Below are 27,145 nucleotides of genomic sequence, written 5' to 3'. Positions count from 1 at the left end.
CCTGGGTGGCGCAGTCGGTTAAGCGTCCGACTTCAGCCAGGTCACGATCTCGCGGTCCGGGAGTTCGAGCCCCGCGTCGGGCTCTGGGCTGTTGGCTCTGAGCCTGGAGCCTGTTTCCGACTCTGTGTCTCCCTCTCTCTCTGCCCCTCCCCCGTTCATGCTCTGTCTCTCTCTGTCCCAAAAATAAAATAAAAACGCTGGAAAAAAATTAAAAAAAAAAAAAAAAGAAAGTGATCCTTTGTTAAAGATGTACACATAAATTATGCACTTGAATAATTTATGCAATTAATAGGAAGCATCAAAAGCAGCCATTTAAAATTCCTAGCTTTTTACATAAGCAGCAAAAACACAGGACTTAGGTAATAATAAAAAGGATTGGAAAAAAGCAATATTAGATGTATATTTGATTTCATGTCAAACAAAATATTTGTTTAGTAATAAATACCCTGTTTTGTAATGTAGAACAGGAATGATATTATTATCCTCATTTTCCAGATAAAATAAACTTTGTTCCAAATAAATTATTTACATTTTAAGATCTTTGACTTAGAAACAACTGTGTGAAAAACTCGAAAATTCATATTCTAGGTAAGCAATTTCTCATGGTCTTAGAGATAATATGAAAACATTTACTCACAGCTCCATTTCTCATCAATTCTTCCTATACACATACATATCATAATATCAATCTCACATAAAGCAGACCAAGTGCCTCTTTTTACTACCCCAATACCTACTATTACATCACTGAAATGTTAATACACAAGACTTTAAATGTCAAGCACATTCCCTTTACTAGTTTCACAAAGTTCCATGTGATTTCTTAAATATAACATGCAAACAAAATATTCCATTATTACTGATAGCCAAGTTTGAACACACAGAGAAATAACGTGTCTGGCGGAAATTTTAACAACTATCAAATTCTAATGACTATTGAGCTTGGATGTTTGTGCTCTGATCCAGCTGAAATTCACACAACCAGAAATCATATACATTGCCATATAAAAGGAAATGTTCAGGAAAAATTTAAAAAAAAAACCCAAGTAACAGGCAAATCTTAAATACAAGCTATTTTCAAAACTACAAAAATCACCACCTTAAGACGGAAAGAAATAGGATCCACTTAGTGAATCGTGTCAGGATCACCATCAATGTCATTAGATGACAGAGAACTTTCCCTCTCATTTAATCCCACAAAGGGAAATGCACTTCTCTGGAAGGAGAGGAATCCACACAAATTTATGGTCTATTATGATTACGGTATATTAAGAATAAGTAACTCCATTTACAATGTTATGGAAGAACACTAGCAAACAGAGAGAGTTCCAAAGTGGCACATGCAAGAGAAAAATGAAAACATTTAACATCTGCACCAAATAATGAAGAAAATGTGTGTATTCTGTGAAAAAAATTCCCTTTTTGGATCATTTTAACTATTCGGATTTTCAACTTTTAAAAGGTAAAATTTTATTCAACCTTTCAACTCGTTGAAATGTAATATTTAAAACAATAAAATATCACTTTTACTTATTATTCCTGCAAACATTACTTCGATTCCAATGCTGGTGACCATGTGAGGAAATAGATTCTTATATTCAGAATATAAATTGCATGAGCTGTCTGTTTCAGTGCATCCCAATAATCTAAATATACACTGTCATAACAATACCACATATTACATTTATCCTACAGAAAAAAAGGAAGGAAGGAAGGAAGGAAGGAAGGAAGGAAGGAAGGAAGGAATAGAGAGAGAGGAAAGAAAGAAAGAAAGAAAGAAAGAAAGAAAGAAAGAAAGAAAGAAAGAAAGAAAGATGCAAACATACGTGACATTGTGAAGTTAACTGGGGGCATTGTTTCATCAGTAAAATGTGAAACAACCTAAAAGTTGTCCAATAAAGAATTTTTAAAACAGAGTACATCTATACAGCAGAATGCTACACGGCCATCAGAAAGGATCAGGTCATTGCTAGATATTAGCATATCATACATGGAATGCAGATGAAAAGTTCACTATAACAGAAAATGTACACATGTAAATGTGTATTGCAGAAAGCTGGAAAGATAAATACTTTCCCAGGAACACTTTATCTCTAGACTGGGATTACTGAGTCCCTAAGAATCTCTCAGACTTATGCAGATCTGAATATTGCACTGAAGCAACCAAAAGAAAGACAAAGTCAGATGCACGCACAGGCTGTGGGTCATTTTGCTATTGTATTTTGCATAAGATATCTTTAAATGCGTTGGGTACTTTCATGGTGTAATAACTTTGTTGGCAGGGAAATAACATATAAAACTTCAAGACCGTCCCCACATTATCTTATACTAACACCAGTGGGCTAGCATTTGGGGCAAATGAGAAGGAAATTACCCAAAATTGTATTTTACTGTCTATTAACACATATATCCCCCATATATCTGGCAGCACTATCTCCCATAAACATTTCTGTCCAGAATGTACGAAGACATTCAGTCAGGCTTGGAAATGCTCTTCAATACACAAGCAAGTAAAAAGGATAAAACAGGAGAACACACATTGTGCCTGGCTGATTAAAAGTATTTTTTAAATTTTGGGTCACAGTTTATACTAACAACTCCTTTCTGTGTCTCTCTTTCTCTTTCTCTGTCTCTGTATCACCCTTTCAATCTCTCTCCCTCTCCCTCCCTCTCTCTCTTTCTTTCTCCCTCTCCTTCCCTCCCTCTCTCTTTCTCCCTCTTTCTCTCTCTCTCTGATATAAGCAATCATTTTCCTGCTCAAATTTCTCTTCAGCAAAACCATAGGTTATCTTTATTCTTAAAAGCTAAACATGGCACTGTATACATTCCAAGTTTCCTTCACCCAGCGCTAAATAAAAGGCAAGAATAGTGAACAAATTTCAAACACACACATGATAAGATCAGGCAAAAGAAGAGCAACAGACATAATGGAGTTATAACAGATTCCTTCATTTTTGCCAAAGATGTTTCTCCTGGGAGTCTCTATTTTCCACTTCTATTAACTTAATAAATGTCTTAACTATGTCATCCGCATAATGATATTGGGAGAAAGGTTCTGGCAGACCTACTCTGAGATGTTAATAGAGTGTCTCAGAAAATAAATATTATTTTGGTTTATCTCATTAATCTTGGCCATTCCTGCTTTCCCTTCAGCCAGTCTGCTTTTGAAAGGCAAGTACTTTATCCATGTGACAGACTTATAGGAAAATTGCCACTCAGACTTAGAAAATGAGTCTTTTCCATTTTCTGACAACCATTTATCTCCCTGCCATCAGGCAATATCTAAAATTTTTATGTGGGTTTTATCTTAAAGATGAATTCCTGTTGAATCTCAGGGGCTGTCAATATATTTTTAACCTTTGGAGGAAATGCTATCTTTCCAAAACAGCCACATTTTATTTTCCAAGGGTAATACTACCACTTAAAACAATTATCCAAAAACTTTGGCAAGCTACCATATTCTGCTTTTTATAACATGACCTCATTCCTAAGTAATTCACAAAAATGTGTTTCAAATGAATTAAACATCATTGAAAATCTAACACTCAATAAAGCAGACAAAAAATGGAAAAATTATTAAATTTAGCTTTAAATAATCACAAATAACAAAATCACAATTGTAATTTCAAATTTTTAACTTCCAATCGTACCTTCCAAAATTTCACTTTTATACTTTTAATTAAATATGCCAAAATGTATGCAATGTATGTAACCCCCCCTACACTCCTATTTTTCAAATTATCATTATTTTCTCTTCACCAGTTCCTATATTCTCTTTAGTATAAATTGTCCTAGACTTCTTAGTCTTTCCCTGACCTGCATCCACATTTACTTGCAAATGAGAGCATTTTTGCTCTTCCAGGGATTTTTTATCCCTAAATTGATTGTTGTTCAGCTTTTATTTTAATGAAACTCCATAAATTGTTTATTTGTTACTACAGCCTATTTTATTTCTCCCACAATACTAGCTGTACCCAAAACTCTTTTTTCCTATACGTGGCATGTCCAAACCTTGATTGCCCTTCATTTGGAAAATTTTGTATCAATCAGCTCCCCAATTCTTATCGACTTTGAACAACAGTTTGTTGTATAAAGAATGTCTTATGAAATCCACTATGACGAGCTCTTCTTTCTCCTGACAGTATCTGTGCACGTCTCACTAACCTTCCAGGTCCACTCTCTCTTCCCTCCACCCTGCTCTGTGCAAGAGGAAGCTGATCTTCATCAACAGGCTCCCTTGCCCTCTGGCTTCGTTGGGGGTCACCCAAAGAGAAACATTAGCAGGAGCCTGGAGAACAGGAGGGAAGTGAAATGGAAGTCATTATTCCTGCTCCATCTTCTGAACTCTGTGTACTGGTTGATGCTACCAGGGAATCTTTCCCATACGGCTATCCTTTTCCATATGCCACTTGGCCCTTCAGTTCTAGGGGTAGAAACAGCTCCTCATTTTCCTTACCCTGGGATATTAAGGTATCTCTTGCTAGTTTCATTAAGCACCTTGTATACTTTAGTAAGTGGTCCCCTAAACTTCCCACAATCTACCCAAATAGAATGTGCTTCTAAATGTGATAACGTCTTATGGACCTTTGAAAATACTCTGAATTTCAAATTCATGAACTTTTATTTTGTTCATACAGATCATTTCATTCAAGTTATTGGCCTTTTTAAAGTTTGTGCAATTTGCTTAAAATTTTCTCTTTAAAACTCTTTGCACAATTATTGTAGAAAATCTGAAAATGACAAAGAAAGCAACATTTATAATGCCAACACAAGGAGGTAGCACAACAAACAGTTTGACAAATTTTTCTATGAAATCTTACAAAAGTATATAGCCTATGTTTTTGCTCAACACCGTATCATAAGCAATTCCTCACATGATGTAAGATTCTTTATGAAAATATTTGGTGGCTCCATATTTTTTCCACTACATATAATTTATTGAACTATTCCTCTCATGCTAGATACCTAAATTGTTTCTAATTTTTACCATTTTTAATAACTTCTGCAAACATCACCACATGTAAAACTGTCTACATTATACACTTTTTCTTTTGAATTGACTCCTAGCAATGGAATTAATGAGTCAATAGTTATAAATATTTTAGTCTTTTGGTGCATATTATTAAATTGCCTCCTAGAAACTTTCCATTCCCATAAGTATAAATGCATGACTCACTAACCTACTTAACATTCAGTATTATCAGTTGTTTAGTCTTTAATATTATCTGATAGGCCAAAAATTATTTCTCATCATTCTTTTAATTTGCATTTCTTTAACCTCTAATGAGGTTGAAAATTTTATTTTTTTCTTTTATCAATTTCCAGTTCACATACTATTGTAGTCCTATTGTCCATCGAAGTTATATAAGCTCTATATTAATCTCTTCTAGTGTTTTATGGCTTGATTTTTTATTATGTTTAGCTCTATCTAGTATTTATTTTGATAGAGGATAAGGTAAGGCTCTAAACCAATTTTTACTATTTTTCTTTCTTCCTTCCTTTCTTTCTTTTTTTCTTTCTTTTTCTTTTTTACAATAGCAAACTAACTGTCCCAGCATAATACTTTGATAGTTTGTTATTTATATACTTTGTATTTACTGAGACTTTTTGGTTACCAGTATTTCCCTTCATCTCACTTTCTCATTTCTTGTAACAATATTTGGCTAATTTAATTATCACTTATAATATATTATTCTATCCAGTAATACCAAAGAGAATTAGTTTTTTTCTTTTTGTTTCAATTGTCTTCAATTTAATCAAACATTTACTTATTTATCACATCCTCAGACCAGAAAGTATGATTTGTACTAAGAGGTATACAAATATATATATATATATATATATATATATATATATATATATAACCTCAAGTAGTTTACAAAATACTTGTGAAGAAAAGACATGAATACAGATAACTATAATACAAGTAGAAAGAAGGTGTTACCAGAAAGTTATTAGGTTCCATGAAAGAACCAAAGGAAAAAATGATAAACTAATATTAGCAGGAAATCCTTTACTTGGAAGACAGCATCCGATCTAGGCTTTGACAAAGAACTAGGATTTCAGCAGGCAGAAGTGGCAAAGAAGAGCATGTCCATCAGAAGAACCCACGATAAGTAAAGCCATTAAACTGAGAGAATGGAAGATTCATTTGGGAAAGCGCAAATAATTCAGTATGACAAGCATAAATGGTGCTCAAGGGAGGACAGAGGGAATCATAGCTGTTTTAAACAGGGGTCTGAAAGGAGCAGTGCTATATTTCAGGTAAATTACCACATCAGGCCTGTAATGCACAGATATCTATACTTTAACACATAACCTACTATTTTCAACAATTTCTCTTCAAAAGAACTTTCCCTTTTCAGTAGTTTTTAAACATTAGAAAGCAGAATTTTATAGTACCCCCCAAACCAAAACTAACACCACCAGCAATCATCATTACATTCTGCCTCAGTAATAATATCTCCAAAGAGTACATATCATGTCTGACTTTCCCCCTTTCCCTGTAGCCCTCAAAGGCTTGCTCTAATTCATCTGGACAGGTGTTATTCATTGAGCTTTTTTTTTCTTTTTTTTAAAATTCCGTACCCTTGAAATTATTCCAGCAACATCTGCTTTCCTTTTAATCTGCTTTTCTACAGAAGGCATTTCTGTATGCCCCTCTTTAATGACATTGGTTAGCCAAACTTAACAGGCAGATGTTTATCTGAGCCTACATGTAGCAAGTCACTGACTGTGGCTCGGTACCTCTACTGGTCAATATGGGCTGCACTCCATTAAAATACCAAATAAAGCACCAAATACCATTGGGTTAGCTCAACTAACTACAGTTCATTTCTTACTCAGATGTAGCATGGCAGAAATTTTGCTGTCCTCTTTCAAAGTGTAGCTATTTTCAACTCTAAATTTGGCCTCCAAGTTCCCTGCAGCAAGAGAGAAAGCTGAGTGAGGGTCAAGGAAAACGTTTTAAGGTCCAGGATTGAAAGAGGCTTATATCATTTCTACCCTCATCTCACTGATGAAAACTCACTAGTATTACCCCAACCTAACTTCCAGGTGTCCCCAGAAAATGGGAATGATATGATGAAACATAACACATATCTGCCCCAGACCCTCATGTTAGTTCAATTTAATATTTATATTTTCTAATCTAAAACCACACCAGAATATTTAATACAGAACAAAGATTCCTACATCCTGAATCACAGATTTTCCTAGAGGGAATGAACAGAACTTGTACAATTGTTCTATTAAGTGATCTAAATCCCTTTAACTTCTACAGCAAACATTAAACTCCTCCTACAGACATCACTTCTTTGCAAGCTAACATTCACATCAAACTCTAGAAATTTGAACTCATAAGAATATAGTTCATCATAATTGATCCTAATCAGGGTTTCCTTACACATTTCTCTCTTCCTGGGAAGTTACCTTTATACTCTGTAAAACATAATCTGGACTACTTATTTCAACCAAATTTCAGTCATCAATTCTACTCTCATGGGCTTTCTATGTTTTCTTCCCTTTTTCATTTTGTGTTTTCTCAACTATTTTATTTTGTGGAATAAAAAATAGATACCACATAATGATCTGTGGTTTCCTTCCCTCTTCTTGGCCTTCCTGTCAATGTCTTCCCTTCTTTCCTTCTTCACCTGCTCTTATTCTCTAGCTTTCCTTCCATTCCTCTTTTTCAAAGTTCTCGTGCACAGCTGACTTACAGAAGTTTAGGAAGAGAGGCCTTCTGATGCTTTCGCTGTTATTGTTCTTATAATTCTCTCTTCACCAAAATCTTCCTGCCTCGGACTCACATGTATTCATTGTCATTCACCTCCACTTCGTGAATTGCTACCTCATCTCAGTCTGCTCCTTCTTCAGACCTCAAAGCCATTTTGAAAATACTCACCATAACTAGTAAAGCTAACAAACATTCCCGTGATCTTATTAGAGGGCAAAAATCAGCCCCTTCTTCCAGATAATAAAATGGAAACATGCAGCAAATAAACAAATACCTCCCAAACTAGATCTGTATCATTGAGTAAGGGCCAGTTTTTTATAATCGGCAAGTTAAAAATGGTTTTCTGCTTTTAAAGGTTGTAAGAAAAAATAAAAAACACACAAAGAATAATGCAACATACACCATATCTGGAACACCAACTCAAAAATATTTACTATTTAATCCTTCATGGAAAAAGCTTGCTGAACCCTTTTCTAGACTATAGCTTCAGTTATTAGATCTAGATCACCATAAAGGTACTTACAAGTTTGCATCCTCCAGACAAAGACACCAAGAGAGAATTCAAGGGCAAGAGATTTACTAGAGAGAGAGAGAAAGCAAGAGTAGTCGGGAAAAGCCTTCAGACCAAGATACAAATCTGAAAAAGGAAAGGGGGAAGAAGGGAGGTTTCCTTATAAAGAGTTTCAGATGACAGTGCAGCTTTGAGAAAGTCTTGACCAGCCCATCAGGGCACTTCAGTGCAAAGATAATCCCAGAGGAGCCTGACATTGGACAGAAATCGCCAGCCCTATCACCTCCCCATACTCACGCATCAGCTGGAAGGAGCTCATGGGGAGCATGGCCTCAACGTGAATGTGGCAGCAGATCCCCAAAGCATGGCAAATAGAGACTATCAGCTCTCCACAATCCTCATAACAGATTCCTCATCTAAGTCCATTTCATCTCTCTGCTGCCTCTCCTACTCAACTGTTTTCATATGCCAGAATTCAGATTTCTTCATCGCTAGCAACTGATTTAAGTTTTCATGCAAGTACATTAGAGATCCCTCTAATGAATAATTATGAAAAAACAATGTAAGCCAATGCAGACCTCTTCAGCATTTGTTTAGATTTTGCACATAATGGAACATTGTTGTTTCCTTATAAAAAGAAGAAAGTCTTTAAATATAAACAATTTGTACTGCCATGGACTATTTTTGTTCTTCATATTTAAAGATGAAGCTGCTAACAAGATTACTCTCAGCCAGAGGCATTCACATGACTGATGCATGAGCTGCAATCACCCAGGGTATATAACAACCTTCTCCAGGGCCTGTCATTATTCAGTAGCCTACAGGACACTGCACTGGGTCCCTCACTTCTGACTGGCACATGTCATCACACTGCTTAATGGCATCACTTGCCCAACTTCTCTTGTCTGCTGCAATTATTCTTTAACCACCACATGGACACACACACACACACACACACACACACACACACACTACAATGTACCCCTCACGATGCCATGAACACCCTTGTGCACTCCCACTTCACTGTACCTTGAACCCTCCCCTTGCCTGCACTGCCTTTCCTCTTCCCTAAAAGCCCTGCCCATCTTTCAAGTTCTCATTCAGGCTCTGTTCTTTCTGGACACCTTCCCTGTCTACTCTAGCTCTCAGATATTTCTCTACATCTGACCTCCTACAGCATTTTAACACTTCACTGTTCACTTTCATTTCACATTGAATGGGACTTTCCTCTTCAGGTAACATTTCACTTTGTTGTGATGAGAGACTGGTCTTTGGACTGCCCATCATAGCACCTACCTGGCTCTCATATCTAGTTACGTAGATGGAATACGCTGTCTTCAAACCCCCTACCCTTCTTTCAAGGCTCATTTCAAGTTCTACATTCTCTAAGTATTCTTCCCAGGTCCACCTTAAGACTGTGTCTTACTCTGAACTACCATAACACTTTCCTTGTACTTTTAACATATCATTCTTTCGGCTTTGAAACACCATCAGTTGCTTATGTATTTTTTTCCTACCCTCATTGGCTTACAAGATCTTAGAAGACATATTCACCTTTGTATTCTCCATTGTACTTTGTGCACTGAGTAAGCCTGACCCTGGGTTTTGCATTGAATGAAGGAATGAATGATGAAAAGAAAGATAACAGTTGAAACTCTGTATAAAAATGAAGGTTACATGAAAGAAAACGTGGCCAGTAATGGGGAGAAGTCTTATCTAAAAGCCTCAACTCTACCACTGACTAGCTGTAGGGTCTGGGAAAGCCAAGTAACTTCTCTAAACATGAACTTCACCATTTGTAAAAATCTGTAGGTATAATAAACATGAATAAATAACATGTTTAGGAACACAAACTCTGCAGTATTTGAATTTTAACTTTGCCAATTTACCACCTGGGCAAGTCATCAAACTATAACAAGCTTTTTTTTCTCTGTTACAAAATGATCATAGTACAAAATTATAGCCTACCTGATAATGTTTTCCTAAGAATTTTTTAAGTTTATTTATTTTAGAGAGAGAACACCCGAGCGGGGAAGGGGCAGCAAGAGAGAGGGAGAGAGAATCCCAAGCATGCTTCACGCCATCAGAGCAAAGCCTGACAGAGGACTCAATCTCACCAATTGTGAGATCATGAGCCAAGCCAAAATAAAGAGTCCGATGCTTAACCGACTGAGCCATCCGGGCACCCCTTGCTAAGAATTTAATAATGTATATAATGATATTACTAAAAGACCTAAAATATAGAAAGCTTAGTGTGCCTTGTACTTGTTGGTGTTATTATTTTTTTTAATTTTTATTATTATTACCATTATTATTATCTAAGATCCCCTTCAGGCTTAAAAATCAATGATTCTGTGACAGCATGCTCAACAGCATCATTAATCTCTGAACACAAGTCTTGCTTGAAGACTCAAGTCAACAGTGAACTAATTATCTATCCGCTACTTACATAAATAAGTTTCCTAATGGTGATATGTAACTTTTAAAGTGTTAGTTCACTATACTGAGAAATCTAGAGGAAAGTTAAAGTTTACTTAAATTTCAGGATATAGTGTTGACTATTCTAGCAAAGGCTTCTAGAAGAGATTGGTGGGCACCATCATAATACTCTTAAGAATTAGTATTGATGGCAGTATGTAGCACAATATATTGAATCAAAGTGACTTGGGTTCAAATCTCAGTTCTACACTTAACTGCTATGAGAACTGGGACTCTATGCAAACTGATAACCTCTTTTGTGTTTCAGTTTTCTCATCTGAATGATGTGATAATAATTGCTGCAAATTCAAAGAGTTATGACCATTAAATAAACCCATGTAATGAGCGTCTGGCATATAGAAAACACCTAATATATATTGGCTGTCATCATCATCCATGGAAGTACCCTCTACAAATACAGGGTATCATCATTGTTGCTACTCACCATAACCCATGCAAGACTGCTGTGTGAAAATATTAATCAGAGGAGAAATATATATATTATAATATATATGTTATATATATATATGTGTGTGTGTGTGTGTGTGTGTGTGTGTGTGTGTATATTAGAGCAAGAAGGAGAAAGCGTCAAGATCAGATTATAGAAATAGAAGTTAAATTAGTAAATTCAGTGAAAATTTTGGAAATTATGTGGACGTTGAAGTGGAGTGAAGACAGAAAGAGAGAGAAAATCTCTAGAAAGGCCTTAAGGAGGGATTAAGACCAAACAAAGAGGAAATGGAGAGAAGGGTAAAATGATTCACATTTTTTAAATCACTGACTAAGGGAAGGAAAGAGAACAATGAGAACAGGATCTGGTACAGATAAAGGCTGAGGCTAAGCTGCTCGGTGCACATGTCATTGCTGGTTTTCCTGCTATAGCACCCACTTCTATGATACCCATATTAAAACAATAAAATATAGATGCAAATGAAGTATAATTATGGGTGGTGTTCTTAAGAACCATCTAGGAGGAAATTTTGGAAAAATCTGTGTCTTAGACAAAGACCAATGTCATGAACAAGAAGAATAGAGCATTTTATGTAAGATTACCTTGAGCTGTTGTTAGACAACATTCTGAGACTACTGATCTCTAGGTCCTTCCAATTACTTTGGTTGGCATCAGCAACAAACAATAAATCCCAGTTATATTTCCATGCTTTCTCAAATGACCCATTTGCCAATGTTGTTACATGGTGAAGGAAACCACAGATGTCAGGGACCCAAAACTGGGGGTGGGTATATACTCATTCTCTGTTGCTTGTCTGCCCTCCCAACCTCCTTTACACAACCCTCCACCATCACCTGTGCAGAGCTGGCTGCCCCCAGGGGAATAGCAGAAAGAAGAACAGCAGAGACTGCTTACTGTCCTGTGAAAAGATAGGAAAGCTTAACAAGAAAATCAAGACCATTGGTAATGTATTCATCCAGTTTCCCAAACTAGGTCACCCAAAATAATTTCACATGATAAACATGGCAAATTAACTTTAATTGAGAACAACTGAAAGTATCATAAAACTCTTTGAATGAATGTGGGTGCTATTTACATAATTTTAAGCAGATAAAACAAGATTTCAACAAAATTTCCCACTTGCAGAGGACCATTTTAAACCATACTCTCTTCCTCTGCCAAGCCTCCTCTCTCCAATTTTCTCACCTCCAATTCCTGGGTTAACATATGACTTCATCCACTATTACGGCACTTTGGTAGAAAAGTTTAAGAGTCATAGGACTTTGTTTCTTTCACATCACAAAGACAAATACCCTTAGATGAATGTGTTGGTGCAGAATGAAAGTTTCTCACTTCCCACACAGTATTTTAATAAGCAACAGCTAAAAAGCCTTCCTCTACCCTGTGGTTTTTCAGTTCTGCATCTGTCACTACCTTTGTGTTACTACATTTGTAAATTTCCCTCCTTTGAAAGTCACAATCTGCCCTTCACCAAACACACCACCCAACAGCTTCCCTGATGAAAATACATGTTTTCCTATTTTTGTTTCCTGATTAGACACAGGAGAATGTAATACCACTTGCCTGTTTCTCCCCTCACTGAGGATGGAAAATTGCTAGTTTCCTCTATATAACTGAAGGCATTACTGGGGAGCTGACTACCCTGCTTCTACCCTGCTGCTCGGCTGTAATCTTTACCAAGAGTTTCTCCCTTTTCCTTAATGATTTCATAGGATTTGGCTTACAGAGAAATCATCCCATCAATCTGCAGTCCATTTTGTAAACATGTAGTCATTTTGTATTTTTCTACAAATATAGCACTAAATACAGTCTTTTATTTTTACTAAACATTTAGATTAAATAAATTTGGTGATATTTGGGGTTTAAGTGAATGAACTAAATCATTATTATTAATAAACAAGTATATATTTAATATTTCCATCGATATTCACATGATTTTCATCCCACCATTGAAAACCATTGTTTCCATGTTCCTCAACATGCATTCAGCGATGCAAGGAAGTATTTCTTCCTCATTAAAAATAGAATAGAGCCAGGAAGATGAAATCATTTGGACAGGAGCAAGTCAGCACTTGATTGAATAAGGAGTTTGGCATTAGTTAGTATTTAAATAAGGAGTTTGGCATTAGTTGGTATTGAACCAATAAGGTAAACAGATTTCGTCTGATTGGCTCTCACTAGATTTTAGAGTGGCAGTGAATGAAGTAAAGCTAGAGCAAGAAATAGCATTAGATGACAGAGGCCCAGTCAGGTAACAGGTGTGGACAGATAGTCCAATGGGCAAGCTCCCATGGCGCCTACTTCATGAAGTCATGATGATTAAACTACACAATGCATTTAAAGCCCTTCACACAGTGCTAAGTGTGATTTCTAAACAGGAGACAAGCCTATAGATAAAAATGAGGGTTAGAGAGACAAATAATCAAATGTTAGTCTAGACTAGCTCTAGAAACATATAGATAGAAAATTGGTTTCAATAAATGTATACAACTGTGTAACCACTGTCCAAATCAGGAGTATAAAGCATTTCTATCACCTCATAAAATTTAGGGGCGCCTGGGTGGCGCAGTCGGTTAAGCGTCCGACTTCAGCCAGGTCACGATCTCGCGGTCCGGGAGTTCGAGCCCCGCGTCAGGCTCTGGGCTGATGGCTTGGAGCCTGGAGCCTGTTTCCGATTCTGTGTCTCCCTCTCTCTCTGCCCCTCCCCCGTTCATGATCTGTCTCTCTCTGTCCCAAAAATAAATAAACGTTGAAAAAAAAAATTACAAAATTCACATGTGCTCCCTTCTGTCGATCCCCACCTCTGTAACTGTTCTAATATCTATCACTGCATCTTGAACTTCATATGAATGGAATTATGCCATATGTACCTTTTCATATCATATTGTCTTTTCCACTTGACCTGTTTTTAAGATACTGTTGCATGTATAATAGTTTATTTTTTTTTATGGCTGAGTGGTATTCCATTATACTTGACGAGTTGTTTATTCATACTAAATGGACATCTGGGTTGTGGCTAATAGGCTATTATAAACAAAGCTGTTCGAAATACTTTTGCACAATTCTTTTTGTGGACATACAATTTCATTTCTAGGATTAGAATTGCTGGTCATATGTTTAACAGCTGTTTTCCAAAGTGATTGTACTATTTCACACTCCTTCTAGCAACATATGAGTGTGCAAGTTGCTTTTATACCCTTGCCAATATTTTCAATTATTGGTCTTTTTTTTATTCTTTTAAACAGTCTAATGGGCATGAAATGATACCTCATACTGGATTAATTTGTATCTCTGTCACTTAATGTTGTTAAGTATCTTTACATTTAAGTCCTGTTCCAATCAGAATAAATTATTATGTGGGTTGTGAGGCAGAAATCCTGGGTTCCTTTGTTTTTATACATTATCCAGTTATTCTGGCTCCATTGGCAGAAATACTTTCCCTTCGCCACTGAACTGTATTGGTACTTTTGTTGAAATCATTAACCATATAATTATGGGCCTCTTTCTGTTCTGTTACAATGGTCTACTTATCTATCTTTATTCCAATACCACCATTGCCTTCATTAATTACAATAGCTTATAATAAGAGTTAATATTAGGGATTTTGAGTTTTCCAACTTTGTTCTTTTTCATAATTTTTTTTTATTATTGTCCATTCTTTTCACGTACATTTTTACATCAGCTTATTCATTTCTATAAAAAAAATTGTGATGACATTTTGATAGAGGTTACACTGAATCTATTAGTCTTTGATTCCATGAGTATGTTAAGCCTTTTCATCTATTTGGAAAGTGTCTTTAGTTTCACTCAGCAAAGTTTTATAGTTTTCAGTGTAGAGGTCGTGCATATATTTTGTAACATTTATTCCTAAAATGTTTCATGTTTCTTGAATGCATATTAAAGAAATTTATAAAATTTAATTTTAAAATTATTTGAAGTTAGGATGTATAAATATAATTCATTTTTTTATCTTATATACTGAGAAGTTACTAAGTTCATTTATAAGTTAGAGTATGTTTTTTTATTGTTGATTTTTTTGTTTGTTTGGTGTTTTTGGTAGGATGCTTGAGAATAAGTAGTCTCATAAATATGGACCTCTTTCAAAGTACATACACTTTATGACTAAAGCCTATTCAGTTTCTGCCTGCTTATGGTTGCTTTCCATGCCTTTAAAGAATTGTATGTGTGTTCATTTTGTTCAAAATTTGTAACTGTTATCTGCAGGAGAATTATTCTGACAATCTACTTCTTCATTGTTGACCAGCAATTTTCTTTTAATATTTTCCATTTCATGACCGTGAATTGGTGAAACAAATAAATAGTATTACATTCTCTTGAATCTAACATACAGTAACCTTTATACTCTCATAAAAACTCGGACTGCATGAGATCAAGGAGCACTGGTGAAGAACATATAGTGACTTTCAAAATAAGGAGATTTGCAAATGTAGTAACACAAGTGGGGTATAGTTTGTTCTCCTGGCTTATTTTTCAAACAAGAATATTTGAACATTAACGTGTTCAAATACCTTTTCCTGCCAAGTCGACATAATCAAACAAATAGATTAAGAAGGCGACAGAGCACTCAGGGGTATTGTAAGGTAAACTGAATAACACTCCCACACATGAAGACCGTTAAACAAATGAAAATCATCTCTCATGGAAATAGTGCCAGTCCCCAACATCAATTTACTCCCCTCCGCCTGAAAATAAGATTATTTCCTTCTCTTTAAGGTATTCAAATTCTTGCTCCCACAGCTACCTTTGGTAATATTTTCTTCTTGTCAGAGCTGGGACTGAGGAGGCAACGGGACAAAAGAGATAAGAAATCCAGGGGTTTGGACTTAAAAGGAAGGTCCCAAGTTAATTGCTCTTGGAAAGGGTTTGGAGGAATCTGAGTCACAGGTACAACCATCATCAGTGAGCCATCATCCCATGGTGCAGGTAGGATAGAAGGCAAAACACGATGACAAAATATGCACTCTGTTCAAGATTAAGACACAATTTCCAACACAAATAGCTAATGAAATTTGTGTTTGTGGCAGCAAGGGGCCCAAATAAAAGTGGTATCACGGAGGAATTTGATATCTAAAATAGAGATGATATAACGCAGGGCACCTATCCCACAGGCATTTTCAATAGTGAATGTAAGATTGTAATAGATCTCTTGCTTTTGAATGCCAGGCTCATCATCTCCTAGTCACAGGATATGGGGAATGTTGCTTCATCTCCCTGTGTTCTATTGTGGCATCTGAGACCAGAGATGCCATGACTGAGGACCAGACCTAAGTCTCCAGAGGTCCTAATGCACTGGTCAATGTCTGAGTCTCTTCACAATGTACCCTTTTCAGTTCCACTCTGGCCATTTCAAACTCTCCTTTCTCTACTTCTAATTCCCATTGTCTCAATCCCTCTAGGTCTATTGTCCACAGAAGTAAACTCAAATATATCCAACTTATTTTAAAATCTATCTTAAATCTTTCAAGAGGGCCTATATACTTCATTCCAAAGGTTGCTCTCAGAAAACCATTGGTCCAGCTGAAACTTCCTCTATTCACACAGACGTTTCACATCTATTTATGTAAGTAACCAGATACTACTGCTATACGCACTTTAACAGCACTATATCTAAACATTCCATATTCCTACTTTGCTAAAGGCAATATCCAAAAAAAAAAAGGTACTAAAAACACAAATAGAGGGAAATAAACACAAAAGTATCTTTTGAAACCTTACAAAACCTGTTCAGAAGAGCAGGCACTTTTAATCAGAAATGCTACAAGACTGCAGGAGCAGCAAAATGTGATTCCTTAAAACATAATAGGATGTGCTGATTCACAGGCTGGAGAAATAAAACCTGGAATCTGCCTATCTGCAACAGCAATTCTGGCTCTTCCAACTCCGTTTCTGAAAAATCAGCCTTAATGGGAACTTTTACGCCCAAGCTTGGACTCTTCCAGTAGCAAAATGGGCATGGTATCTCATTGCGTGGGACAACATAACTGTTTGATTCTCATTTACTGGCAAAGAACTTAGTGTCCCCTATCTCTGAAAGCTCTTCTTGTCTTTCTAGGATTATAGAGATTTGTGTATGTTGTACCTTTGCTTAAAATCCTTCAGGCCTACAACAAATGATTTGAAATGTTTAAAACACCATGATGAAGAATATTCACTTTGGTTTATTCTGCGCAGAAGAAAATGAAGGGGAAGTGACTATTATCAAATAAAATCAAGGAAAGTGCTTTGTCTCACATGCCCAGGTAAAGTGTTGGAGTAGCCTATGCCTTACATGAGGTTGTTTCTGGAAAATGCTTTCTAGCACAGACACACAGAGTCACTGCCTGTCTGACGTCAGGCATAGAACCCACAAGTGCAGTTCTCCTCAGTAAGTAAGTAAGCAAGTAAGTCGTCCTCAGGTAGTACTAACATTAAATAGGCATCTTAGATCTTAATTTGATATTGCACAGAATTCATCTAAGCCACCGCACAAAAAATGCAAAGGGTCACTCTGTACCTATGACCGAAACACTATAAACAGTAAAAAGTATTACTTGAATACTTCTAATAAAAATGAAAACAACTTCTTATGAGGCAAAAATTTCCTCTTGCCTCTGAGATCTGCCTCTATGGATCCCAATAGAAATGCTGGATGTTACAACATATTTCAACTTTAGTAGTTTCTAACAAAGGTTTAGGAGTATTCTTGGATTCCATCAAAAAAAAAAAAAAAAAACAAGCAAAAAGTGTTATCCTAAACAACTCCTTTTGATCTACTCTATAAACTTATTGTGATGGCTAATGTTTGTGTCAGCTTGTCTGAGCCAAGAGGTGCCCAAATAATGGGCTACACATTGTTTCTGGTTATACCTATGAGGGTGTTCCCAGAAGAGACTACCATCTGAATTAGTGAACTAAGTAAATCAGATATCCCTCTCCAATGTGGGTGGGCATCATCTAATCTACTGAGGATTCAAGTAGAACAAAGAGGCAGAGGAAGGTTGGATTCATTCTCTGCCTGAATGTTGAGCTGGGACATCCACTTTCTCCTGTCCTTGGTGCCCCCAGTTTTCAAACCTTTAGAGCCAGACTGGGTCTTCAGTGTATGGGCAGAAGATTATTATCATCATATCATAATCACAAAAGCCAATATGTTATAAATAATAATTAAATATACATATAATACTGCTTCTGTTTCTCTGGAGAACCCTGACTAACATACCTGTTAAAATTAAGAATTTCACAATATTCTCACACTTCAGTCTGGTAAAAATAATAAATCAAATTTTAAAACATTATTATTTGTTTTTAATTTTTTAATGTTTATTTATTTTAAGAGAGAGAGAGAGAGGGCACAGCGAGGGAAGGACAGAAGTAGAGGGAGACACAGAATCCAAAGCAGGCTCCAGGCTCTGAGCTGTCAGCATGGAGCCAGACGTGGGGCTCAAGCCCACAAACATGACATCATGACCAGAGACAAAGTTGGATGTTCAACTGACTGAGCCACCCAGGTGTCCCTTTTGAAAAAACACTATTTACTGACTATCCGTTAAGGAAAAAATACTAGGATAGGCACTGTTAGATATAAAATAAAGAAGATAAATAGTTTTTTCTCTTAAGAGGTTATTTACCAATTCTAAAATAAAATCCATCTTCAAAAGATGAGACTTTAAAGGCTGATACTTTAAAAAAAATGTGTTGTTGTCGTTAGACACAATTGTCTGTAACATTATTCCAATCAAAAATGAAGCAAGTAATCCTAATACATCAAAGGCAATACCTATTTGGATGCCCAAACTCTATAAATGTTTATTTGAAATTAGGTAAACATTTATTTTAAACTTGTCACATTATATTATGTCTTTGAATCATATTGAACTCATTTCCCTATTTCCTGCAATTTCTAGTCTTCAAATCAAATTCATAGGATTTAATAGGTATTTCCAGTCTGTCTTCAGTTTATAATAAATAGGATCAGTATTTCCCATTTCAAAATCCCATTTCCAACAGAGCCTTTGGGATATATCCATTGATGTCGTGGAAAAAAACAAACAAACATGAGTACTGAAGTCAGACAGCCCAGGGTTCTCATCCCAATTCACATGCTGTCACTCTGACAATGTGACCATTGACCAGTTACCTAACTTCTCTAAGCCATTGTTTTCTCTGTATATAAGGTATGCAATGTTCCTAGCACAGAATACATTATAACAATTGTGAACAGAAAATATTGCTTCCTGGGGCACCTGGGTGGTTCAGTCAGTTAAGCATTCATCTCTTGGCTTCAGCTCAGGTCATGATCTCACAGTTTGTGAGATCAAGCCCCATGTCAGGCTCTGCACTGACACAAAGGTGCTTGGGATTCTTTCTCTCCTTCTCTCTCTGTCCCTACCCTGCTCTCTTTCTCTCAAAAGAAACAAATACATAAACAACTATATATATATATAAGTATATAATATACTTATATATTAGTATATATATATAATAAGTATATATATATACGTATATATATAAGTATATATATATAAACAACTATATATATACTTATAAGTATATATATATATATTTATATATATATACTTATAAGTATATATATATAAATATATATATATAAATATATATATAAATATATATATAAATATATATATAAATATATATATATAAAGAAAACATCAGTTATCTTGGCTGAGAATCTGACTGCCTCATGGTGATCATTCAAAGATCAGTGATTTCCAAATTCAATATCTTCTTATTGCTTGAAAGGAATAGGGCCAACCTCTTTATCTGGCACATGAAGATGCTGAGATATATAGGAAGGAGGTAACTTGCCCATGGCCACACACTTAGATGGTAACCGATCTTTGATCAGGTCATGACACTGAGTCTAGTCCTTTTTTGGTAGTATGGTAGACACGTCTGTGAAAACTACAGAAAAAGAGACTAACTTTATAATGGTCTTTCATTATCTGCAAGTCAGAAATTTGCCTATTCTTAACACTCTCTATTAAAAGTTGGTTCCTGGATCTCTGAATTTAGGTAGAAAAATAGGTGCTAATCCATAGTCCATGGGCCTTATTTTCCTCCAATATAATAAAAGAAGGGATTTTTTTCACTTAATAAGTTTGTTTTCTCATTACTTAGCTATTCTTTTAAAAGATAAAAACAGACTAAAATGTGGATAATTGAAAGTTCCAGTTAACTGGGTCCTACTTAATCTAGGTTTTATTATTTCTAAACCATTTCATTATAAACTCTTATTGGTATAATTGCCTTAGACTCTGTTCCATATGGTGCCTTCTGTTCTCTAAGCTGGGCTGACCCCAAAATGAAGAACCCTTTGAATTCAGCCTGAAAACTATATTCAGTTCTTAGAACTAAGATGGCATTGTAGGCTGTGTTTTTGAACTAGTGTCTTTTCCTATATTTTTATTTTTAAGAATCCAATTTGAGCTTTTTGCCTCATGCCCTCATCTCAGACACCATTTTTAAAAAAGTGAGTAAAAGAAAACCTTTTCCCACAGAAAATCTCACACATAATGATGCCAACAGGCCTTTCCTTTTACTGGTTGCCTGGCTGACTAGTATATTGGAAATAAGTGAAGATGGGAAAATAACAAGGAACTAGTTTCTGCTGAGGGGAACAAATTCTGTGGTTATGAAGTTGTAAGGAAACACACAATGAAAAACAATTTTAGTATCACAGAAGAAAGCAATTCTCAGCAGTAAAGCAGGAACAAAGAACTGAAAATCTTAGGAAACACTCAAAATAGACAGTAATAGCACAAAGGCATTACAATGTTTTAAATTGCAAGGCGAACTGAATGATGGAGAGACTGTCTTGAGAACTCTTGAGATTAGTTCTCAGAGGTGTTGTGTTTTCTTTTCCTTTCTTTCCCCCCTAAGCAATGATCTCACCTGTTTAAGTCTTCTAGCTTTTATGTCAACAGCAACAGGGAAAGACACTTAAAAGATACTCATTAATTAAGACTACTTGTGTAGTTCTACTCTGAAGGATAATTACTTGTTAGCTTAAGATGGGAACTTCTCACTTAAAATATTTACATGGCAGGCTCTCTGTTGTGAAGTTAGACTGTAAAAGTAGAACTGATGACAGGAACTAGCTATATCTTTTAAATGAAGCAAATATTTTTCAAATTTCAGCAGAAGTAAAAAAAATCATTATTAATAGAATGGGACAAGTAGCAATTCTGCCTGACTTTATGTATTCCACTTTACTTGTTCTGCATAAAACAAAGGCAATATTGTTATGTGATTTTCAAAGAACTAAAGAGGAAGCGAAAGCCACTTGAATTCTTCCTATATGCAGAAAAAGCCAACAGCAACCACACAACAGTAATAGAGACTTCTGGTTAGACAGTGTTGATGTTTGAGATGCTAAAAATGCTCCCTGATACCGTGTTAACCAAGGTACTTTAATAACATCTTACAAGCTGAGTGAGTGTCAAGGATCATCTTTCTTTTACTGGCAAGAAAATGGAGCAGAGACAGTTCTGTGATTTAGCAAAGATCAAATGTCAGTAAGCAAACAATCTCAAAATCAGAGCCTTTCAAGTCTCAATTGACAGTCCCAGCCCACAGGGTCAATTCTCTAAGTATTACGTGAGAAAATCACCTGAGACCATTAAGGTTCAAGGTCTGTGGACTCTGGGTTTAGTTTTATTCATTCTTTTTGTCATAAAACCTTTTGTTCTCCTATGCAAAATCAGAATATTCATCTTATAGCATCATCTGAAAGTCCTAACTAAAAAGTAGGTTATTTGGAGTGGAAAAAAAAACCAAATATGTATGACTTAGTTACGCCTCATGTTAGTTTTACAATTGATTTCTTACTCCCCCCATTAGCACGTATTCATATGTTTTAGGCAAATGTAAGGAAGGCATTTTAAAGTAAGCTTATGAAAGGCATTGCATACCTCCTGGAAAGCAATCCACATGCATCAACTCTTTCCCCTTTTGCAGATTCTGTGCTCTGAAATCTCACTCAAAGGAATCATTTGTGCTCTTGATATTAATGGTAAGACAGGCTCAAGCCTTTATAAATGAAGAAAATAGCTATGAGGACTTTGCTGTGTAGTATTGTAGCTATTACAGATTTTCAATTAACCTTTGTGCCTGCTTGGCAAACACCACAATGGTCAGACTCCAGTGCCATAGACTATGTCACAGTGCACAAGACATAGCTAAAGATTTAACAAAGTCTGAAGCCAGTTTCTGCAAAGAAAAGATACAGAAATCATCCTAATTATTTACTTTTATAGAAATATAAACAGGAAAAGTTCTGTTTCTGACAAATAAATACCTATTCTGCTCTGTACAATATCAAATATCGTTCATTTATCCAAGCATAGTATCATCATTAAGTTATATTTTAATCCAAGTATAAGTAGAATACTGGGCTTGGGTGTTGTACAAAGCACATGAAGATATAATCCATTCCTTTATAGAGTTCAAAGGAATGACAATACCTCTATATGCACTTAAAGACACACATCTGTACAATACACAAATAAATGACACTAGGAAAGATTTTCCTTATTTTCAGAGCCAGTTATCTGTGTTCTGAATATATTCATCACTAAAGTTGTGCATAAGGAGAGCAATGGCTCTGTCCTTCTGTAAAATGCTAGCTCTTAAATTTACTTTTCTCCAATGTCAAAAAGGTCAGAATCAAGCATAGAGGAAGCCCAAAGGACTGCAAGGTAGGGAGTGCCTTTGATGTTTACTAGTTTTGCCTTATCAGTGAAGCCAGTGAAGGGCATTTCATTCTTTGGAAGTCATCATCTCATGCATCTCAGAATCCATTTGATTACCTTTAAGGCTTCTGGTGCACATCCGCTTGAGCCATTGGGCCCACAAGCTCTTTTATACAGATAAAAGCGTTCCTCCTCAATATACTAGAAAATGGCATGCCTTCTAATCCTCATTTATAGTCTAAATAACCTATCCTATTTAAAATAATGTTCAATTCAGATGCTAAATCAATAGACTTGGTAATAATCTCTTAACATGAGCTATTTATATATAGAATTCAAGAATTTCCCCAACAGGAAATTAGTACAAAGGAAAAAAGAATGATAAACGTTATCTGTCTTAACCAAGTTTGTTCAAGAAGTAGAAAATCCGTCATGAACAGGATATCCATTTTTGAAAGCTTCATGACAAAACAACAGTTCAAGAGCTGCAAAAATTTCTGGAAATGGTGGAGTGAGACACTTCCAAAATATGGAAAATGTGGGGTATTCATGTTTTGGACCTGAATTGTAAGAAGCCCTCTACTAATCCACAGAAAATTGTACTAATGACTCCTGGAGAAGGCAGGCAGGAGACCAAAAGATGGATCTTCCAAAGCAGATGATGAACTAGACCTGAGGATATTATAAGATACAATCTGCTTACAAAACCTTGTATCTTCCTGGAAAACCTGAGGCATGGGGAGTGGTGAAGTAAAGAAGAAGGGCACTATGAATATGTTTCCATTTTTCCTCCTCCTCCTATACTTTATTTTTTTACATTTATTTACTTTTGAGAGACACAGTGAGACAGAGCATGAGCAGAGGAGGGGCAGAGAGAGAAGGAGACACAGAATCTGAAGCAGGTTCCAGGCTCCAAGCAAGCATTCAGCACAGAGCCTGATGTGGGGCTCGAATTCATGGACCATGAGATCATGACCTGAACCGAAGTTGGGCACTCAACTGACTGAGACACCCAGGTACCCCTCTCCTCCTCCTATTCTAAAGAATAGCCTCCTTTCAAGTAAAGTAGATTTCACCAGAACACAAATGTGTTATGGTGTGGGGTTGTTGACTAGGTGAGTATTTAGAGAAATTTCTGGTTTTCCTCTTACCTGATTCTTCCTCCTCCTTTACTTTTGCACATCTCAAAATTTTAAAATGCCCCAGTATTTATTCCTTGGTCTTCCTTTCTTCTCTATCTTTACTCACTCTCTTAGTAACCTGATCCAGTCCTATTATCTATATGACATTGACTCCCAAATTTATATCTCTAATCCCAACCTCACTGCCTGTCTACTGCACTATTCCCTTTGGATACCTACTAACCATTTCATATTTAACTTGCCTAAAATTAAATCATTGATCAACACACACACACACACACACACACACACACACACACACAGTGTCTCTCTCTCTCTCCCTCTCTCTCTCTCTCTCTCTCTCCAAAAATATACACTTCTCCCTACAGACTTCCTTATCTCTGATAATAACAATTCCTTCCTATTGTTCCAGCCAAAAGCTTTGGAGTCATCCTTGACTCCCACCCCCTTTCTGCAACATTCATTCAATCTTTCTACAAACTCTGTTGTGTCTACCTTCAAAATTTACCTAGTACCTGTCCCTTTTCCACATGCTCCATTGCTTTCACACTATCCAAGCCACTGTCATCTTATTCTATCTCATCTCTCAAGACTTTGTTCTACACTAAGAGACACAATGTCTCTTCACAAAGGTTCAACAAAACCTGAATTGTCTTATGGTTCTATAGACTTTCCTCTTTCCTTTGCCTCTAGTTTGGGAAAAGAAAAATGTATCTAGTCTTTAAGTTGGTGGAAACAAATTCTTATGAATGAAATGCATATTCTTCCAAATTTGAGTCCTATATGATCTTTATATCTGTACTCAACAGCCTAGATTTTCAAAACCCCAAAATTCTGGTGTCTGCTGTGGTGTTACAATAACTCTGTCCTGTGACAGTGGATGCTTCACAAATTCTACATAAAATGGAGGGAGAACATGTTGAAAAGTAATTGCTGGGAATGAAAAAACACCCAATAGATGTCTTCCCCTTATAGGTATGCAGACTGAAGGGCAGGCCAGTATAGCTGATGTTGCTGGAAGGACTCCTCCTTGGCCAGGAAGAGACTTGGCTATTTTAGAAATTCAGAGTTGCCAACAGTCTCAAAAATAGCCTTCCGTATTTCTCCCTTTCTTGCTTTACCACTTCTCCTGTATCTAGGATTTCCTTTAATAGGGAAATGTAAGACATCATATAGTTCTCTTTCACACTAGTTTTCATTGAAAGCCTTACTAACCTTTGAATCCCCTTTACCTTTACACACTAAATCCCTCATTGGATAACACTCATTGCTTCTAGATCAGTTTGGACCAGCATTTATAATTAGTCTATGGTGCAGAGTTGGATGATCATGAGGATATTTGGAAATTTTGAACAGGTTCAACTTGTAACAAGTGTGAATAATCTTAGGTCAACAAACTCGGGTGTTCAAGAAAAATAATTTTCTGTCTTATAGTTGAATTTAATTTATATTTTGAATAATCAATTTGCTTTCCTATCTTCTTTCCCCCAGATTCCATTTTATGTTCTGGTCAAAGGATAAAACAAAACTATCAGAAGAAACAACATCAGCAAAGTTGGACAATATGTTTATGGAAAGATTAACTTTCCAGGTCACTGAAAGACCAGCAATGGGGGTGTGCCTAGGACTGCCTGGGCCCTGACAAGGACAGGGACTTGCTGATGCCTCAGTTGATTCAAACTAGAAAATTATCATGTTTATAAACATTTAAATGGGAAGTACCAACATTACTGATGTAATTCCTCTAAAATAGTGTTAGAAACCCCAGTAAAAAGAGCAGTGGCTGGCAAAAACCCATCTTCGTTCTCACTCTGACAAGATCTTAGGTTAGAAGAAAGCTCACCAGCTACAGTTGCCTGTATAGAACAAGGGGCAAGAGAAAAGCTCCTGTTACATATACTGACCTCAATCTTGCTTTGTTCTTAGCTAAACAAATTGGAAATTTTAGCATGTATGTGTGTATATTCTCTTCTTGTCCATTCAAAATCTTTTTTTTTAAGTTTATCTATTTTGAGAGGGAAAGAGGGAGAGAGAGAGAGAGAGAGAGAACACCAGTGGGGGTGGGGCAGAGAAAAAAGAAGAGAGAATCCCAAGTAGGCTCCACACTGTCAGTGCAGACCCCGATGCAGGGCTCGAACTCACAAACTGTGAGATCATGATCTGAGCCAAAGTCAAGAGTCAGAAGCTAAAGCAACTGAGCTACTCAGGAGCCACTTGCCCATTCAAAATCTTACCTGTAGTGCTACAATATCAAATACCTCCTCTGGTGATCTTGGATAAGTCACCTCTAACATGAAGTCTAGAAGGCACAGCATGGTTCTTTGCAAGATAGATTATAAATGATGATGATAATGATGATGATAGATAGATAGATAGATAGATAGATAGATAGATAGATAATCAGTTGATTATTGGGTTGCCTACCAGCTGCAGATGTTTCCCTTGACCCGACACTGCAGGGCAGCAGGCTGATTAGGCAGCAGGGGTTAACAAGACCCAGCCTCTGGGCTGAAAGGCAAACCCTTTGATACATTACATTGTTGCTGCTGCCTCGCCCCTTACTAGACCCTGAACTCTGAGGTTCTGACCCAGGTCTTGCACCAAACCCAGATATTTTTCTGTTGTTGCTGACTATGAGCTCTGACTCTGGTTAGCCTGGAAATAGCAAATCTAGAACAAACGACTGCATTTATGGTCCTTTCAGTATTAGCATAGAACTTTCAGTCTTGAGGACAAGATCACTATAAAAATTGCTGTGTTTATGCAATTTCATATAAATTATTAGTTTGCCAAGTTATTATTAATAACATGAGCCTAACCTCACTTGTATATATTAAATAAGATTTCATTTCTCATGTCTAACATTGGCTTAGAGCCCTATTGTCCAATAAAGTTGCCTCCAACCACATGTGGCTATTGAACACTCAAAAAATATATATCTGATTTTATGTCATTTTAATTCATTTAGACAAATTTTATGACTGATACTCATTTCAGTCAGTGGAAAATTTTAAGTATTTTTGAAACAACTTAGATATGAATCTATTTTTTCTGTTCTATGTTTAGTGAAATCTAAATGGAGATAAAGTATTTCTA

This window comes from Prionailurus bengalensis, chromosome B2, assembly GCF_016509475.1.
Source record: "Prionailurus bengalensis isolate Pbe53 chromosome B2, Fcat_Pben_1.1_paternal_pri, whole genome shotgun sequence".
NCBI classification, from domain to species: Eukaryota; Metazoa; Chordata; class Mammalia; order Carnivora; family Felidae; genus Prionailurus; species Prionailurus bengalensis.
This window is presented reverse-complemented; position numbering follows the sequence as displayed.